Source organism: Dermacentor silvarum, chromosome 2 (assembly GCF_013339745.2).
Source record: "Dermacentor silvarum isolate Dsil-2018 chromosome 2, BIME_Dsil_1.4, whole genome shotgun sequence".
In the NCBI taxonomy this organism is placed as follows: domain Eukaryota; kingdom Metazoa; phylum Arthropoda; class Arachnida; order Ixodida; family Ixodidae; genus Dermacentor; species Dermacentor silvarum.
Window position 1 is genome coordinate 144,716,194 of NC_051155.1, and position 15,534 is coordinate 144,731,727.

The following is a 15,534-nucleotide window of genomic DNA, read 5'->3' on the forward strand; positions in this document are numbered from 1 at the left end:
GGGACTAATTTTCTACCGTGAGCCATTTCGCTTAATATCAATGGAAAAATAGCTGGAATGTGATTTCTCTGCGGCGTGCAGTGCACTCGAAGGATCGTGTAAGTGTTGAATAAGGTAAATGCGGCAAATATCCTTTACTGATCGAAGTATAATCTCTGATTTATTTTCTTTATGCTCTTCAGCGTCACAGTAGACGACATCTAGTCCATCCGCCACACGATAGTGCGGAATGCACAGTGCTCAGGATAAACATACTTCTGCCTTTCATGCCCTGTGTGCCTGCGCGGCATTTTCAGAGCTGATCGTAGAGGTGGTCGAGAAAAGGGGCTCGTAGCACAGGCGTCCATAGAATAGGATATATTATGGTAGACCCTATGGGATCCTCTATCCAAAGGGTGAACATGTTAACATGGCTCCGCTTGCATATCGCACAGACGCCGTGACGCCTGGAAGCCTGTTATGCGTGCCTTGTCGGCTGCTACATGTTTTGAGCGCCCCTTAGCCTGCGTTGCCGGGAAGTAAATTTCGCGTTCAGTCTATTATTTGAGTTGCAGGAAAGCCAACTTCGCGTTTATTAGGCGGATATACTGTGCGTTCTTTGCCTTTTTTTCTTTTTTTGTAGTTCGAAAAAAACAAAACAATGCGCATGGAGCATACGGCCCAATTCAGCCTGTCGAGGTGGATTACCTGAAGAAGTGTATTTCACTTGAGCGACAAATCGCAATGTTCAGGTGGATAATTACAACGATTCACTGAATAACTTCCTAATTATTCTCTTTAGGGCACATGCTCCAATTCCAAAATTTAGGCAAGGGGGTAATCAAGTCATTGCTCTGTAGTAGAAACTTGAAGACTAGTGCCACTTTCGATACATCCATCCGCAAAATCTGCTAAAAAGTTAATTGGCGTTACAGTTAAACTTATCCTTAACTGGTTCATGCAGCATTCGGAAAGTTATGAGCTGGAACGCCCATGAATTTCATTGCAGACTTTAAGGCCGGATATCTGAAACGTCTAGAAAGGCATAGATAGGATGGGTTCAACTGGCGCAAGACAGGGGTAATGTGAGATCACTCGGAGACGCCCTCGTCCTGCTGTAGACATAAATAGGTTGATAATGATGTTGCTATTAATGGTCAATAATCATCATTATCTCGAAAGTGGTGCTATATCCTATTTCCACTAAACAAGCGTCACTTCTCCACTGATCGACTTCAATTCCGCAATTTCAACATGTGCCCTAAAGTGAATACTAAGATAGTTTAGAAAAGTTATATGAAAGGAATTCATGAGAGGATGTAGGTATTCTTTCCTAATAGCGCATGCTAAATGGCTGCATGGTTTAACAAATGTTTCAATCACAGATGCACACACGGTTTGTTAATGAAATCATGAATAGGTGACATGCAAAAAAAAAAAAACGATAGCAACAAAACAGCCAAGACCATGGGAGTGTAGTTGTAATGCCACAGTTCAATGGGTGGAGCTTCGCATAAGATCTTTTGCTTTCTTTGTCTTCATTGACTGCTGACTCCTTTAAAATGAAGCAATTGTCAATCTGAATGTGTCTTTTTTGTATGCTTACGAGTATTTAAAAGAATAATGCCTCAGACGCCTCAATTAACCTGAGGTTCACACATCATCTAGCTTAGTGCATACTGAAAACAATAAAATGCAGCTTGTCAGTGCAATATCTTCTCTATTTCTACATTTCTTAAACAAACAGGACCACCAACACAGAGTAGTATCGGTTCTGTGTGTGTCTTTGTTGTGTTTATGTATGTGTGTGTGTGTGTGTGTGTGTGTGTGTGTGTGTGTGTGTGTGTGTGTGTGTGTGTGTGTGTGTGTGTGTGTGTGTGTGTGTGTGTGTGTGTGTGTGTGTGTGTGTGTGTGTGTGTGTGTGTGTGTGTGTGTGTGTGTGTGTGTGTGTGTGTGTGTGTGTGTGTGTGTGTGTGTGTGTGTGTGTGTGGGTCCGTGTACAGTTTGTCCCACGGCAGACGCTGTTTGTTTCAGACTGCGTAGGCTGCATTGACTGGCCACGTGTACTAATATTCCGCAGTTACTACAAAGTAAATGGTCGTCTGCCTGGTATAATAAATATTATTTGTATGTGGCTTTGCACACGCTACTCAGTTACGCACACACTGCATGGCTTTGTTGAGTATTCTTAGCAAAAAAAATCGTGTGCTATAGTGCCTCACCCAGCTCTGTATAATCATGCAGCTGTCATATGTATAATACAGTATCACTGTTGTTTTTTCAGGTCAGTCGGAGCATGAAAACTTGAAGGAGGAACCAAGGTCCAGCGCTCAAGCAAGTAGGACAACCTTGCAACAAAAGTTGTCGCCATAATCAGGTGTCCTCGCGATTGAGTTTTACCGCAGAAATATTCAACAATGTAATGCCGAGGCACTTACGGTTTGATATGTAAGCTCTTGAATATAACTCTTGTACTGTAGTAAGAAGTTCCCTATTTCGGTTTTGTTTTCATGTCGCTTATTCAATCGTCACTGTTTCTTGCTTTAAAATAAAGAACTTTTCTATTTTGGTGCGAAGCCAACTGTACCCTGGCTATTCCTTGTTGCCCTATTTATCGCAGTTTCATATTTGCTACCTGTATTTTGTGAAATATCTGGTTTATAGAAATAAAAAACAAGCATAAAAGTGAAATTCAAATAAACAATTTTCAGGTGAGAACAGTTTTGCAATTTCACCAGTCTGAGATAATACACTTAAACCAATATCTGGCTTTCCACAACAGATTCTCCTTTACATCAAAAAAAGGCATTTTTGTGTTTGCATTTCGAAAACACGCACATCACTTCAATGTGCACTTCACAATATTTGTACACTGTTACATAGCACAGACTGCACACCCTGCATGATGCTATTGTGTGTCGCAAAAGTGTGCATGAATGCACATGGTCACCAATTCAAAAACATGTCATAGACAGGGTCGGGAGAGTTCAGTAAATTGGATATCAGGCCTATTAAAGCACAAAGGTGTGCGTATTTATTTACGTCACTTAGCTTGCTTTGAAAGGGCATTTACTTATTTCTGTTCTTCCTTCTTTACATACACGGGTGATCTAAAACAAGCGCAAACTTATCTATAGCCTTGGAAATTGAATTTTAAGCTGTTATAACAGCTGGGGGAAAACTGATGTGGCTTGTTTACTGAACCTAGTGCGCAAATTAGTTTTGTTAGTATACCTGTTTTCATACTTATCGGTCAATGATTATTTGTTGATAAATGAAACAAAATTTGTTTGTTTTTCTACAATGTCATAAATTACAAATTCTGTCTTACAGCCAGAGAGAGAAAAAGTGTTAACCATATTTACCAGCAGCGCAAAAATACCTCAGTAAAGCCAAAAGAACGGAGACACACGAGCGCTACACGTCTTCCTTAGTGCTTTGTTTTTTTTTTTTGTTTTTTTTTTCAGATCAGCTGATCAAAACTCTTCTTCCGTACGTGTGAATGAACTGCGCCACAGTTAAATACTTTTTTTACTTTACTACAAGACCTAGTTTTCGTTTTGAGACACACTTGATATTTATGGATATTTCTTATTTTATATTGTTTCGTGGCCCACGATAGAAAATTCAAACAGGACAGATGTTCGCGAGGCGATGGAGGCTAGAAGTGGTCGAAAAAGGAATGTCGGCTGCAGGCAATATTTCGGCAAGGGAAGTTCCCTTCGTCAGGGCGCTAACTGGACTCACGAAGAGACATGCCCTTGCCGAAACGCTAGCTTTAGCAACATTGCTGGGTCGCCCACTATTCGTCACGTTAGAAAATTGTCTTTACACATCAAATTTTTGTACCGTGGAAGAGAAAAAGAGGTGCATTAACAGAAAAATATAAACAGAAGACGCAACAGTTTTTCCCTGCATTTTTCTCACGCACTTGCGCTATTCAAAATCCTTTACCATGGTATATCAGTAGGCCCAAATTGTTGCGGTTGAGAAAACAACTTTTTCTGTGGCTCAAAATTAATATTTGTTTTACGCATACATTTTCTGTAAAACAAAAAAGGAAATTATATAAAAATGACAAAAAATTTCTACGGAAATGTAAAACAGTTATTTGTTCTTAAACGCAAAATGTAATGCTGGTAAATTAAAAAAATTTTAAACAAAAAATTGGATATACAAAACAGAGCTTTAGAGAAACTTTCTGTTAAAGCGGCTGCCAGAAAATTCGAGTTTTTTAAAGAAAATATTTTATTGCGGTGTAGAGAGCCCTGCCTGCAATGAAAAGCCACATCTATTGGCTTCTTGTAATAACTGCATACGCTCTAGACGTTATTCACAGATTTTGGTACTGATAATCTCAAACTGTAAGTGATGGAGAGTGCTTTCGACGACTCTTCGAGATCATTTATGCTGTTTGTGACTATTGGAATTCTACGATAATTTTAATGAAACCATTTCAGCACCTGCTAAGGTCCCTGAATGCTCAAAAGCCCTTTTATAAAAGCCCTTTTATAATTATCTTGGATAAAGAAGATTTCGATAGCTGTTAGACGGCAGCGACTACTGTTCTTCATTTATATATCATCTCCAAGAGTGTTTAAAAATAGAGAAAATACTACAGTGACAACAGTTCTAAAGTTAAACATACAATGCAAGTGCATACACATACACATACAATGCATAAACACAGCTCTGTTCCTGAGCACCCTAAAAAATCTGAATTTTCATGTTGAATTACGAATGGGGTTCCACGGTTGTACCAAACACAGCACTCGCGAACGCAAGATCTACGGGAACGCGGTAAGAAAGGTAATCATGGAAACACGAATACGCTCCAATGTTGAAAAAAAAACGAGGACTATAGAAAACTGAAGTGCTTCCACGAATACAATGTTTTGACTAAATCGCCTGTTCTTTGTTGTTTTTCACATTTTATTCTTTTGTTCTTCTTGAAAGCTTAGCTTTTTACGCCCGCCGCAGAGGGCACAAGATCGGGGAAGGCCTTCTGGGTCTCAAACAACTGTTTGAAACCGAGGAATCAGCAGAAGCAATGGACGGATGTATGCACCTAATATACTGCGTTTTTTTTCTGCTAGGGAGGCTGCATGCGCACAAGGAGGTGTTCTGGAGGGAAGTATTGTCGCCGTTGTCACTTCCATGAGCCGAAAGTCGCACAAACCTCAATCATCGACGACAAACTACCACATTCTGCTGGCGACATTTTCAACATTACAGTCACTGTGCTTCCTACATTCTTGTTTCCGCAACAGAAAACGCCGAGCCTATACCGCCTTGCACTGACTTGCCTGCCTCATGAGCTATAGTGGGAGAGTTTTCGCACTTGCTTAAAGTGCCTGATTTGATCAAAACACATCGCCGACATGGGAACACTGGTATGAAAATCAACTCGATAAATGACGATGCACTGCAATGTCGCGGGCACGCACCAAAACGTGATACACTCGTCCTTTTAATTAGAACAGGCCATTGAACTTTATAAGTGCAATAATGCTAAAATAAGTGTCATGAGGTTTGACAGCGCCTATTACGTCACGGATTATATTCTTTTTCAGTAAAGAAGGAACCGATGGCACTGGCGAATCCTTGATGAAGCCTTGATGAATCCCCAGCATCTATAGCGCACACTGCGCCGACGTGAAAGTGGATACATTTATTGCGATAACAATTATATGGGCACTCCAAAGCGGATTTCTGCCGTCGGCGTCGCCGTCGCTGTCGCCGTGGGGTTCCGTATGACGTCAACGGCGATGAAATCGTCGCCGTGCTCCGGACGCTGTATGCGCGAGTGAAATGGCGCGACGGACGCGTGCTTTCACAGGGAGCGAACGCACGTCGAAGACAGACAGACAGACAAATAACTTTTATTTTGGTCCTGAGAAGACGATGAGTGTCCCCCTTAGGGGACATCGTCTGCGGGCCGCACCCACGATGGGGCCGGGAGGTTGAGTCTCTCGGCGATCTCGTGGGCTCTCTGGACAGCCCTGAGCTGCTCTTCCTTGGCGGAGCTGGTGACGAGCCGGAGCCAGTCTTCCTCCGAAGAGGTAGACCCTGAGCCCCCGCGCAAATCTAGGCACTGCCAGAGCATGTGTTTAAGAGTGCAGCTGGGATGTGCGCAGTGCGGACAGCCCGGATCGATGCCTTCTATAAATTTTGAATAAATAAATGGAGACGGATAAGTCCCCGTCTGCAGCATTCGCAGGGTGATTGCCTGTGGTCTGTTTAGGTGTGGGTTGGGAAGCGGAAACTTCCGACGCCCCAGTTGATAGTGCTTGCAGACCTCATTAAAAGTGAGAAGAGTGTTCCTTTCCACTGCCCTCCCCCGGCCTCCGATTGCCCACTTCCGGCGCGGCGAGTGAGACCTCGCGCCTGGAAGTGTGCAAGTTCGTTGGTGTTGGGAACGGCTTCATGAGCATCGCTGCCCATGTGACCGGGGAACCAGATTAAGTGCTTTTTGCCTGTCCAAGATGCAGCAGAGAGAACGCGAGCGGCTTCCTTGCATACCGAGCCTTTCATGAATGCTCTGGTGGCAGCTCGCGAATCTGTGAAGATAGTGGAACGATTCGTGGTGGCCGTGGCGATGGCTACGGCCACCTGTTCGGCTTTGTCGGCGTTCGTATATTTAAGCGTAAGCGACGTCAGCAGCTCCCCCCGCAGCGAGGTAGCCACCGAAACGTGAAAAAGTGATTGGAAGCTGCGTATTGCGCAGCGTCAACGAAGGCGACGTTGTCCTCAATCTTAGCCGCTAGGTTAAGAAGGGCCCTGGCTCTCGCTTTACGTCTGCCGTAATTGTGTTCAGGGTGCATGTTTATAGGTATCTGGGATACCGAATACATTTCCCTGACTTTAACGGGGAGCGCGCACTCCCTCTGTCTGGTGATGCTGGAACCTTTACCGATATACGCTAGTAGCTGTCTGCCGGCTTCCGTGGAAGCCTGTCTTGCAACTTGTGCTACCTGTTGTGCCTCAACTATCTCATCAAAGGTGTTGTGGACGCCTAGCTCCAAGAGTCTTTCTGTACTGGTGTTCTGTGGGAGACCCAGTGCCTTTTTTATGCTCTTGCGAATGATTGATTCTAGTCTAGCCTTGTCCCTTCTACTCTACTTGTGGGCCAGGGCTATGTAGTTAATGTGGCTTATGAGGAAGGTGTGGAAGAGTCGCCGAAGATTCTCCTCCGATAACCCCCCTCGTTTGTTGGCCACCCTCGTGATTAACTTTGTCATGGAATCAGCTTTGGTTGCAATACGATCTAAGGTGTAATCATTACTGCCGTCCTCCTCCAGGAACATGCCGAGGATTCTGACTCTTTGTACGACCGGGATAACGGATCCGTTCTCGGTGGTGATAGAGATATCGGGAGGATTTCCCTTTCTTTGCACCATTGTAGGTCGGTATAGTAGCAGTTCCGATTCTTAGCCGACAGGGAGAGTCCTGCCTTGTTGAGAAAATCCTGAACGACTTTGATCGCTGTTTGTAATTTCTCTTCGATCTGCCCGTCACTACCTCTATCGCACCAGACTGTAATGTCGTCGGCGTAGAAGGCATGACCGAGACCTTCAATTTCGGCCAGGTTGCGGGAGAGAGCTCTCATAGATAAGTTGAATAAGAACGGGGAGAGGACTGCCTCCTTGCGGGGTGCCTCTGGATCCGAGATCAAATGTTTTCGAGCCCAGAGTTCCTAGGCGAATGGTGGCTTTCTGTCTTTAAGAAAGGAGCTGACGTACTTGTAGAACTTTTCGCCCAGACCCGCTTCTTTAATGGAATCGAGTATGTGAGCATGTGCTACCTTGTCGAAGGCCTTTTCCAGGTCCAGTGCCAGAACGGCTCTGGTGTCTCTGGAGGCCTTGTCAATGATCTTGTGCTTTATAAGTATCATTACGTCCTGTGTGGACATGGATGGTCTGAATCCAATTTGATTAACGGAAGGAGATTCCTTTCCTCAGTGAATTTAATGGCCCTATTGAGAATGACGTGCTCGGCAACCTTCCCCACACACGAAGTGAGTGAAATCAGCCGGAGCGAGCCAATCTCTAAAGGTTTCCCCGGTTTCGGGATGAGGATTACAGTCGCGACGCGCCACTCCAGCGGTACCTCGCCGTCTCCCAAACCTCGTTGATGCTATTCGTGAGGAGCTCGATGGCCCCGTCATCCAAATTCTTTAAAAGTTTATTTGTGATCCCATCGGGACCCGGTGCTGATCTGCAATTGAGTTCGTATAGTACCTCTCTCACCTCCGCGCACGTGAAGGGGGAGCCCAGAGGGTCCGTTCCGTTCTCGTGCGTCGCAGGGGGGTAGTCATTGTTCGAACCGGGTTCAATACAGAGGTATCTCGAAGCCAGATCATCTGTAATTTGGTTCTCGGTCATGCCAGAGTTCTTTAAGTTGTGAATGAGTCTATCGATAGTGAGCCGCTGATTGGCTTTGGATTGTTTGTCCCCAAGCAGATGCTTGAGGATGTTCCACTTCGCTCCGCTCCTCATTTGCCCGTCGACGGCATTGCATACTTCGTCCCATTTCTGCCGAGCGAGCGTTTGGCTATGCTCATCTATTTTCCTATTAAGCTCTGCAATCCTTTTGCGTAGGCGTCTATTTAACTTTTGTGTTTTCCATTTTGCCTGTAGCGTGTTTTGGCTTCTAGCAGGTGTGCTAATCTACTGTCCATGCGCTCTACCTCTTTGTCCGTCTGTACTTCCTTTGTGGAAGCAGCAACGTCTTCTTTGAGGCGAGCGAATAATTCCTCTAACGAGCTGTAATCAGTCTCGTCCTGCTTTCTGATATTCCTAAAGAGGTCCCAGTCCGTTACTCTGAATTTTCTGAGCGGCGGTGATGAGACCCTTATCGCGAGGCTGCTGATGTAGTGATCACTGCTGAGGTTCTCTTGTAAATTAGTCCACACGGGTTCCTCCGCATTCCTAACCATAGTCAGGTCAGGCGTGGTATCTCTGCTGACTGAGTTGCCAATTCTGGTGGGGTATCTTGGATCGGTGACCAAGGTGAGACCGCAAGCTGCGATATCTTCCGCGAGGGCCTTTCCCTTGGCCGTGTCCTTCAAGTATCCCCAATCCTGGTGTTGTGCGTTAAAGTCCCCTGCTATGATGAGTGGATGATTGCCTGCAATTTTACATGCTTTCTGGAAGAGAGCGTTAAACGTCTCCTTTCTGTCGGCTGGTGAGCTGTACACGTTCAGAATGAAAACGGATTGTTTGAGTCTATCGTTTGGGATAAGCTCGATCATAATGTGTTCAACTTTCAAGTCTGGCCTAACGTCGTGACGTAAATAGGCGAGATTCTTTGAGACGAATGCGCTACTCCCCTTTTGCCCTCCGAAAAGTGTGCTTCTGCACGATAGTCGCGAAGAGCGATCACGTCGGTGAGCGTTTCCTGGAGGAGGATAACTGACGGCCTTCGTAGCAGAGCTAAGTAGTTGTTGCAAGACTGCCTTCCTTTGCGGAAGCTGGCGCAATTCCATTGCCAGATGACTAGATTGCTTGCGTTAGCCATTTTACTTACGCGGTGTGGGCGTACCGGGCAGCGCGCGCTGCCTGTCGGATTCTAAAATTTGGAGCCTCGCGGTGTGCTCGGTCAGTTGGAGCTTGATAGGGCTAATTTCGGTAACTATGTCCAATCTTAGCATGGTCAAGCAGTTGTTTGACGGCCGAGACGTTAAGCGTCTCCTCGTCCATGGGCTCGGGCCCGCCCTGCATTTAGCGCCTCTGTTGAGAGAGGTGGCGGCTGCTGCAGCTTGGCCGCCGATCGCGCGTTCTCTCTGCTGCATTTCTTGCAATAGTGATCTAATCTCAGATAATTCCTTTCTAAGAGACGCGTTTTCGCGCTCTAGTGATTGAATTTTGGCTAGCGTTTTCTCTTGGAGTTGCCCTTGTTGCGTAGGGGCATGGGTCTCACCTGTTTTGGTTGCCTTGTCCTGCCCAGGTGGGTTGTGAGTTGTTCCGGACCTGGGATCCGCTCCTGGATCTCGATCTAGAGCGTTCCGCGGTGGCGTTCCTGGGAGCCTGGGTGGTGGCGTTCCTGGGTGCCTCCACAGGTGGCGTTTCGGCTGAAGCGGGGATTCCCCGACCCCCAGCGTTGCTCGTTGCGTTCTTCTTCTTGTTGCCGCCTTCCTCCTTCTTGTACGTCGTCTCCTGACGACATAAGGAACTTGATACCTGTTTTTGCAGGTTTGGTCGCCGGTGAGGTGAGCGTCTCCGCAGAGCGCGCACTTCGGTTGCACGCATTCGTGTCCGTTGGTGGTTTGCAAAGTTCCACACTTTTCACACACTTTTGCGGTTGGTCTGGGGCAGACGTCGTGCCTGTGACCGACTCGGCCGCAGTTGCGGCAAGTTTCTATTTGCCTCTTGTACAGCGTGCAGCGTACCATGTTGGGGCCGCAGCGGACGTAGTTAGGCACTTTCATGCCATTGAACAGTATGATCACGGTAGTCGACTCCTTTATGCGCCTTACTCCGAGCACCATCGGGTTTCTGGGTGTGACAAAAAGACTTTGCAGCGCAGCTTCAGCAAGATCGGCATCAATGCCTCTGACCACGCCTCTACAGGTATTACCCGGAGGCGTAATGTAAGCCGCGATAGGGTGCCGTTTATCCGCCAGGATTATCGCCCGGACCTTCGAGTATGCATTGGCGTTCTTTTCGGAGGGTGTGCTTATAACAAGATATTCTGCATGGCATTCGCACACACGATATCCTCCTCGCCGGCCGCCGGGGGCAGCCTGGCCGCCATTAAAATGGCGTGCGTGACTTTGATTTGACTGCATTTTCGCACGTCCAGCCCTCCCCCTGGGCGGACGACAACTCGAAAGTGGGATTTGGGCAGGCGCGGTAGCCTGGAGGCCGCGGCAACCTTTGTTAGCTGGCCGGCTTGTTTGGCGCCAACGCGGGCGTCGTTTTGCCTTGCCTTGTGCGTCTCATTCTCGACGCGGGTTTTGTCCGCGTTCCGCTTTCTGTGAGCGGTAATCCAGCCGTTGGACTCGGCTTCCTCTTTGGAGATTTGCTCTCCCACTACCATTTCCTCGTGAGGCATGGCGGAATTTTCTAGAACGTTCTTGGGGGTCGGCCGAGCGAGCCGCCGCGCCTTCCCGCGCTGCGGCCGAGCCGATGTCGCACTAAGCCAGATAGACTTAACCCTCGGTGTCGGAGAAAGGACCTACAAAAAAGGTTTTAGTGGACCTACCGTGATAACTGCGGTATCTAACTGTTCCTTGCAACTTCCCGGAAAGGTTCCAGTAGAAATTTGGAGGGAAAACACATTGGACCAAGTAGATCAGCGTCGGTTGGCGGAGTCGATGCGGACACGTCCGAACGCCACGCCGCCATGAGCGTCTCTCCAAGCGATCTCGAAAATTCCTCAAGATTAGCCATAACACTCTCTCGTCGAAGCAGCACGAGACTAAGCAAAAGCCGTTTGCGCAGTCATTTGCTACGAACGAAATGAATTCTACAAAAACAACGCCAAATTCAGTTCAAAGCGGGCGACCAGGACCACCGCCATCAATCCCATGATGCAATGGCTGGAAGTGCTGCCTCCTGAAGGGATCAGGCTTGTCGCCGCGCGCTGAACGATTCCGGCGGTGGGCGAAAACATCGGAAATCATGTTGGAGACGTCGGGTAAGGTAGTTCGTGAAGAAGGCGATGAAGCACCTTGAGATGACGTTTCAGTCGTCAAGGCCAAGGGTAGTCTTCGCAAGATGACAGCGTGCCTAAAGCTATGTCTTGCGGTAGAACGTGGCTGTATGGTCCGAAGTTTAGAATAGGCAGGCACGTAGAAATGTTCGTAACATTGACGACAGTGTGAGGAAGCGCAATGTTATGGGTCAGGGGGACGTCCGAATTAGGAGAGACGATGTAATCGCCGTCAGGCACAGGTGGGGAGGGCGAAATAACGACGCACGTCATAGCTTGGGGGCAAGACGAATGTGCTCGGTTGAACACAATCTGTTGGAAACTTCCTCAGGGGGGCCAGAAGAGCAGGGCAAATTGAGCTGAACAAGTCACGCGGAGAAATCAATCAACGCCGAATGTGCCGATAGAAAATCAAGACCCAAAATAACGTCGTGGGGACATTCTTCCAGAATAGTGAAAAGGACAGAGGTCTGACGGCCGGCGACACTGACACGAGCAGCGCACATTCCTATGACGGCCAGCGTTCTGCCATCAGTGACCCGCAGAACACAGGACGCAGCAGGTGTGATGACTTTAGTCAGGCGTCGACGAAGATGGTCACTTATGATAGAGATGTGCGCGCCGGTATCAATTAAAGCTGTTACAAGGACACCATCCATATACACCTGAAGTAAATTTCTATTCGTCGGCAGGGTCAGCAGAGGAATTTCAGTCCGGGTCGATGTAGCAGCGTCACCCTTCGGAGCTGCACCCGTCAGTTTTCCGATGAGCGCCGGTACATGGGCGACGGAGAACGGCGAAGAGTAGCTGGGCGAGGCAGGGGCCGTCGAGGAGAAAGCGAATGACTCGGCCGTGTAGGTGGCGAGGTCTCAGCACGGTGGTAAGGCTCTGTGGGTTCTTCCAGCAGCGGGCGACTACCTGGTGAGCGATGGTCTGGTTGGAGTGGAGATCGAAATGAGCGTGCCCAGGTGTTGTGGCAGTGACGAGAAATATGGCCAACACGTCGGCAGTTAAAGCAAATAGGCCTGTCATCTGGTGTTCACCATTCCATTGGGTTACGATAGAGCCATGAGAGGTACTGGTTCCGCGGAGCCGGGACAGTAGTAGTAAAGGCATCAGATCGGTTGATGGGGCAAACGGAGGGAACACCAAGGTTCGCCAGTTCTTCGCGAACGACAGACTGGATTAGGGAAACCGTCGGTCGAAAATCGTTCAGGGCATACGTCTGGGAGTTAACCGGCGATACGGCCTCTATCTCTCGGCGAACGATGCGCGCAATGCTTTCGGACGTGGTCGGCTGCGGCGCGGAATGGTCTTCGCACGATGCTGTAGCGGCTGTATTCGGAAGACGGGTATACTGATGGACAATTTGACGGCCTTTAGCTTCTTCGAAACGTCTGCATTCACTTATGATGTCGTCGATGCTGGTGCAGTTCTTGTACACGAGCAGGTTAAAGGCATCGTCAGCTATGCCCTTCAGCACATGTTTCACCTTTTCATCTTCCGGCATTCGCTTGTCCACCTTGCGGCAAAGGGCAAGAACGTCCTGAATATACGTCACGTATGACTCGGTTGACGTCTGGGCGCGAGTTCCGAGTTCCCTCTTCGCGGCCCGTTGTCGCCCAACTGTCCTCCCGAAAAGGTCGCAGAGCTTTTTCTTACATTGCTCCCAACACGTTAGCTCCTCTTCCTGTGTCTGAAACCGGACCCTTGCCGTGCCGTTCAAGTAGTAGATCAGATTGGCTAACATGACGGTCTGGTCCCACCTGTTACTTTCGCTGACACGCTCATACAGCCAGAGCCAATCTTCGACGTCCAGGTTGTCGGTCCCCGTAAACGTGCCAGGGTCACGGGGCTGAGCCAAGATGACGGTTGGCATAGTGGGCACCGTTGTGGTCGCCGTTGTAGCTGCTTCGTCAGTCGGCATGGTGGTAACGGCCAGGCTACGTCCGCTTCGGAGCTCCGTCTCGCATGAGATGTACCCCGCAGCTCCACCAAAATGTGACACAAGAATGAAAGTAACAGTGAAATCTATTTACAGCTGATATTACAAGAGACAGGCAGCGCAGGCAACTCCATAACGTTGTTGTTTTCCGACACCAGCCCTTCTTCTTCCACCTTGTTCCCAGCGTTGTAACAATATCTATCCCCTCCAAGTTGGTGGCACGCGTCCCGATTTTTGACACCGGCCGCCGAGCGGCCGCCGTCGGACGCCAGAAATTCATTCTATGAGGGTCGGGCTTAAGTTGTCATAAAGAAGAAAAAATTTTCATTTCTTCGATAATAACATACAGGCATACACATACTACACAGCAGCAACAAAACTTTTTAATGGTTTCTTTTAAACCTGAACACAGACGAACACCTGCTGTTAACCTGGCCTGGGTGGAGCAGCTGTGCTAACTAACCAATGAATTAAAGTCATCTTTTTACGCAAAGCTCTCTCTTGCATCAACAAGGTAAAGCGCAAATGCTGCAGAATCGCGACAAAATTGTCATTGCTGGTCAAACATCGCTGCGAGCTCACGGGGTTTCGGCCCACCCAAATGAACACGGTACGCATCAAATGAACAGATATGTGTAGTTCATTTCCAAATATACGTAGTTAACTATATACTATATTCGGAATATACTAGTTATTCGGAACGAAACAAGGTTTTGAATTTAACTAATAGAAATCGTGATAAAACAAAAACACACACAAAAAAATTAATGCCCGCATGGGGATTTGAACCCATGCACCTCAAACTTCGGTGTCGTCTCTCCAGAGCGACGTGTTAGACCACACGGCCACTAAACAGTGTTACACCTCTACTTTTCTTTTTCTTTACGGACTACTTGCATAGCCTTCACAGCGTTGCACCTGGTGTATCAAACTGAGTATAGGTTATCAGCCTGCACAAACAAACTGAAGCAGATGGTACAGCGGTACGGTCGCTTGCCTGCGTGGATGTGCAAATGCCTCTTGAGATCTTGAGATGGCTGACACTTACAAAGGTTTGAGGGCACAATGGGCACTGACATGGCCGCTCGCCTGAGTGGATGCGCAAGTGACCATTCAGGTTGCATCTATGTAAAAAGCTATGCAGGCACAAATGGCATTTAAATGAACGCTCACCTGTGTGGACCATGGTGTGTGTTTTCAGACAGAACAGTTTTCCAGTTTCATAGTCACAGAAATCACAGCGGTGGAGGCGTCCCTGCTGCTACTTCTCCTCCACGGCAGTTGTAGCAGAGGACGAATAAATTGACCCTGCACAATGAAAACAAAACTGCACTTACGAAATGTCAAAGTCAGAACGCACAGATGCTAGTGCTGATATTGAGCGTTTTGCTCATCCAATCAGTCTCAAGGGTGATCTTAAAAAATACAAAACAAAGCACTGCTGGTCGACCGTTCTCAATTGCTCATTATACAGGGTGTCCCAGTTAAATGTAGCCAATGCTTTAAAAACGACGGAGTGTGCTAGAAAGCTCAAACCAACTCAGTGGTGTTGAGGTTTGCGTGTCCGAGTCTGTGGTATGTTTTCGTTTTGAAAACTCAATTAATTAGTATAAACTAATTGTCTAATTTTTTAAATATTGTCTTCACTAAGAAAGTGCCAATACGAAAGTTGTAGATCACATTTGAAAATGGCCCACTGAAGTGTTTATTAACTAAGTACCATTGATAGAACTTTTTGTAATTGCCTTTAAAGAAAGCCCGCGAAATATCGCCCATTTCAGCGCTCCCGGACGACCGATCAGGAAACGAAATCCGCTTATCTCTACAGCGGTTCCTGGTCGGGCTTGGCGTTTCCGGTGGCCGCAAGATACGCGCCAGCAGTTCTTGCTGGTAAAATACGATCGGGAACGAATAGAAGAACATGACAATTGCATTTTCCTTCCCGATGACAGTTC